This window comes from Halyomorpha halys, unplaced genomic scaffold (assembly GCF_000696795.3).
Source record: "Halyomorpha halys isolate HHAL.00 unplaced genomic scaffold, Hhal_1.1 Scaffold1897.1, whole genome shotgun sequence".
In the NCBI taxonomy this organism is placed as follows: Eukaryota; Metazoa; Arthropoda; class Insecta; order Hemiptera; family Pentatomidae; genus Halyomorpha; species Halyomorpha halys.
Window position 1 is genome coordinate 53,577 of NW_027106762.1, and position 5,024 is coordinate 58,600.

General features: G+C 36.3%; 1 long non-coding RNA gene across 1 annotated transcript; it reads left to right on the plus strand.

Moving 5' to 3' along the window:
• Positions 1–4,117: 4,117 nt before the first annotated feature.
• Positions 4,118–4,541, plus strand: LOC106690829 (uncharacterized). Its single transcript, XR_010842788.1, has 3 exons — positions 4,118–4,215; positions 4,295–4,369; positions 4,459–4,541. It is a non-coding gene; the product is annotated as an uncharacterized lncRNA (long non-coding RNA).
• The last annotated feature ends 483 nt before the right edge of the window (positions 4,542–5,024 follow it).

Below are 5,024 nucleotides of genomic sequence, written 5' to 3' on the forward strand. Positions count from 1 at the left end.
AATTTACACTCTTTTTCTCTCTTTCCTTTAAAAAGAAAGGGTCATTATATGATTAGAATACATCTTACATTACTAAATAAAACAAAGAAACCGTCAGTTATAAAAATATATAAATCAAATGTAAACAAATAATTAAAAATGAAAAACAATTAAAAAAAAATTCTATATATTAATATCTAGTCGTTATCGAACTGTAGATTCATGAGAATTCACCAAGTTATAAAGTAATTATTTTAAATAAATAAATTCGAAAAGTTATGATAATTGAAGTTGGGCTCAGATGATGGGTGACAGATATCAGTAGACATCACTGGGCTCTTCTGATGACTGACGTTTTCGTGATCCCAGAAGATACAGTGACATTGACCGCCAACCATCTGAGATCTAAGTGGAGGGGTACTACAAGTTAGAACTGTCCCGCTGATAAGGAACCATGTCCTGGTTATGTGCCGCTTCTTTTCTCCTAATTATTAAGATTCTGGGCTGATCTGAATGAAACTAGAAAGATCGCCTCCTTGTACTTCATTCTTTGGTAAAGGAAATTTTCAGCTCAATCTAACGAAAAAACCCACTCACTTACGAGGCCGACGTAGATCTGATGTATGTCTCTCAACGGCCAGAGCCAAACCCCGAATAGATACGAAAAAAAAACATGACATAAACAGTCTTAAAGTAAATTTCAGCTTTAATGTTTGGTTACACATGTGTTTCTGTACGGCGCACCATTTTCGAGATACAAAAGGTAAACCGAAATAAGGAACCTCCTGTTACGGAAGGGGTAGGAGAGAGGGCATTTATTATTTTCATCGTCCAATGTATCCAATATGTAATATGCATAATGTATAATAATGTAATATCCAGAAGTCAAATGATAGCTCCTTACTAAACATCTAAAACAATCTTAGATAAAGTGTAGTGAAAATTCGGCTATTCTGGAAGGACAATAAACCGTAAATAGCAGTATAATAAACTACTATTTTCAAGATATAACTATTAAATTTTTAAAAATTTAAAATGTAATTTGTATACCATTTCTTCACTTTTCAAGCAAACCGAGAACAATAAACAAAAAAAAATCTAAAAATCAAGATAACACGAAAATTCTGAAGCTATTAGTTAAGGAACAGGTAGATATGGTAACTAGAATAGTTATCCTTTCCAAGATCACCCTACGAATTTCAACCCTTTGTTTATATTTGTTACAAGTAGAATAAAAATTTAAACAGATCAAGTTCATGAATTAATTAAATAAAACGTTATTATTGATTTGGTGGTAGAAATTAAAATAATGTGGATAAATATTTATGCAAATGAAATTTCAATAATCACTACGGCTAATTTAAACGATAAATCTATTGCATAAATTACAGTTGAGGTAGGGAGTGGCCGAAACAACAGGTGTGTTAGTTGATTTTGAATAATGGGTCTATGATTTATTTACGCTGATAATGATAGTTGAATTATATTGATAGGTACACTTACTCCATGGCTAGGTTATCCTCTTCACCCTCTTTTGATTTCCTCCCTTCTCCTCCTCTGTTACAGGAGGCACTTCAAGGTGTCTTTACTCCCTCATTTTTCTGGTAGAAGATAGCCGAAGAGATAAATAGATGCCCCCGGCCAAGGCTCGCTAGCGAGTGTCAGTGTGAGTGCTTTTGTTTTCTCGGCTGCATGGGGTGCTGATTTGATGATTAGCTATATGATTTTGGTTGTTTCAAAATCAGTTAGAACGGAACAAACCGCCCACCTAAATCAGCTCCGGATGATTTACATGACGATAAGATGATGCAGACTGGAGATGACTGTTGGTAGGTTGAAATTTACAACAAAACAAAATATTCAATATAAGTTGCTCTATGCACAGAGCATTGAGAAAAAAAAAAGAAAAGGTACGTTTTGTGTTCAACAGGAAATAGAAATATTTGCTTTTAGGTTTAGTGCGCAATAAGGAATGGAATGAAATATGAATAAAAAAAATAAGAAAATTGATTAAGTGAGCACTAAAGTGAGCCACCGCCCACCGTAACTATTCCCACTAGATAAGAAGGACTGAAAACTAAGTTAACACCTTACATAGAGGAACTGATACACGCCTTTTAAACTAAATGAAATGAATGAACTACATAACTAAAATTAACACAATGAAACGAATAAAACCTAGTAAACCTAAAACGAGAAAAACAAGAACAAGGAACAACAGAATAAATGAATCGAAAAGAACCAACAACAATCATGTAAACGCTATGTACTTAATACATACGAACAATTGATATGACCGTGGTTTAACCTAACTTTACTGAGTTGTGTTTTTCTTCAAATCTTGGTAACGTTGCCCAGGTATACCCCCACCTAAGCTACTTGTTACCGATTTATCCTTGAATTATGATATACTGTGGAGAAGTAACAGCTTAAACAGAGATTACGAATTGGTGGTAGACTCCCTTGTCTCTGTACTCTTGTATCAGTAGAATTCTGATGGATGTGGCATTCGTCTTCAACTGCAGCCGTGGATGAATCTGCCAATCGTATGTTATCACTCGGATTGGATTTGGAATGACTTGCGACCGTATGATGTCCAGGTGATAGATTAGATCCAGATCCCCTAAGCCTCCAGCTCTGGTGTTCAATGACATTGTAGTCTTCTTGGACCTAACAGTAGCCGCTTGGGTATTAATGGCCACAGGATTGATGTTACGGACAACACTTCTCGGATCTGTGCTACTTTACTTCATATCATTGTTATCATTGTCGTATGGAATGCAAATAACCTGCGTCACAACTTGAAGGTGATGCAGTTGCAACGTTTCCGTTCATGAAAGTGTGACTACGATGTGACAAGTTATCATAATGTCTAGATGTAAAAGCAAGATGAACAGAATCGGCTTTTGAGGTTTCACGATACTTCATATCACTGGTGGTAGAGATATTAGTTACATCTCAGTTTAAGGGTATTTCTGGTTCTGGAAATCCCTCGAATTGTAATTCAGAACCAGTACGTCTTACAGATACATTCTCTTCTTTATGAAGTAGATGCTGATGTCCTATGATGTGGAGCATGCTTGAGAGAATAGGTTGAATCTTCGGTACAGATGGAGTTTCCGTGACAGAGACAGATTGGTTAATAGCAACTGTAGATGAAGCGGCTTGGGTGGCTGATCTAGGGATAACTCGGGACTGACATTTTTATTTACTGACTGTAAATCCTTGCAGGACCGAAGCAATGTTGTAGATTTACGCCGTACAATATTGTTTTGAGTCGGATAAGGAGCGGTGTATGAAGACGTTCGTTGGTTGTTTCCTCCAGAGACCCTTGAAGTTGAGTGAGAATGATTCCCCACTGCTTTCTCATGAGAATTGGATATATTACAGCTAGATTTGAAGAAAAGAGAGCAGGAAGTAGTTTGTGCAAGGTTATGTACAACCCCTGAAACAACTAAGCCGAAGACTGGGTGTGAAATAAAGTCCTTCGACTTCACGACTTCACTAGGGTAAGGAGCTTCAATGATGATCCGTGGGTATAGGTTCTCGCCAATTAATAGATCAACTGGACCTGACTCCGCAAACCACTAATCAGCCAAAGAGTGAAGCATAGTGCGGCTGATGACTGAAGGAGGAACGTCACGGTTCAGCAATGACGTCGTGATGCGGTCGACTACCACAGGTGAGAGTTTGTTCTCTTCTTCGCTAGCGCATGGACGTATAGTGCATGAAGTGGAGCCCTCGAGGTGTGACTTCAGAACGGGCGATTCTCTAAGGCTGGAGATACAACAATCGAACCTGACAATCTTCCATACTAACTAGCTGTGCCCCTGTATAGGGTTATACATCCCTGCTATATCAAATATACCTCATACGTAAATACCTGTAATAAATATTCATAAATAGATACTAAATTCGGTTTCTGGAACCCCCCATCCATCTTAGAACCGCTTATTGCAAGAAACGTTTTAACTTTTTTATTTAATGGATGAGAACAATGTAACGATGTTTTACTTATTTTTTTACGAATAATAATTCTTCTATTTTCCTTTCAGCATTTATGATTTAAAATGTAATATTACAGTATAAAGTATAAGTAAGGTTTTTAATTCGAAGTTCCAAAGTAACATTTTTTTTTTTTTTTATGGGCATATGTGAAAGGTCGGTTTCTGATGCTGATATGGTAAAGCTTCACAACACATTATTGAACGACTACAAACATTCCTTAGTAGAACTGTGAGTACAATGAATTCCCAAATGATGTAATATTAATTGAAGTTTGATGATATTAAATAAAGTTATATTTCTTCAAAAGCACAATTACAAGTTCAAATTCACTCCAAGCTATAGAATCTGAAGTCTTCAGGGGGATGACCAATCTGAGACATTTGTAAGTCCCATTCTATTCTTACAATTATTTTCCAAAACGATGGAAATGAAAGGTGGAAACCAATCATGGAATCTTTATTTTATTTTTAGAAGAATTACTCATACTTCACTAGTCGAGCTTCCTGGATTTGTGCAGCTAGGAGACAAAGGATCTATGCATATAATGTACGTATTACAAATATTTTTTCAAGATTTTATATCGGGATTGAGGAAACAAAGACTATATATATATTTTTTTTATTTTTATTTTAACTTTAAAACCTTATTTCCCTCCAATACTTCCAAATCGTTGGCGCCTATGCCTAACCAACTAGGTAAGCAATGTACTGTATTCGGGCAGTTTTCGACGGGTCACTAGAGTAAGAATAAAATTGTGACTTTTTTTTTACTACCCTCTACCTGGTTATTTCTGAAATACTATTGGCAGCCAACATTTTCTAACCAGAGTATGGAGGTGAGTGAGGAGGGTCAACGTTTCATTTATAAATAAATGTCAACCCTACCAAGTCAGAAAGCGCTAGTGACACTGGAGACTAGAAGTTGCTTAGGTGACATCTCAACTCCCTAGGTCACAAACGGTCTCGATTATTTGTTAAACGATTGAACAAATTTTTTCGGGCTGTAGGGATCCCTGTGTACCTATTACTGAAAACAAC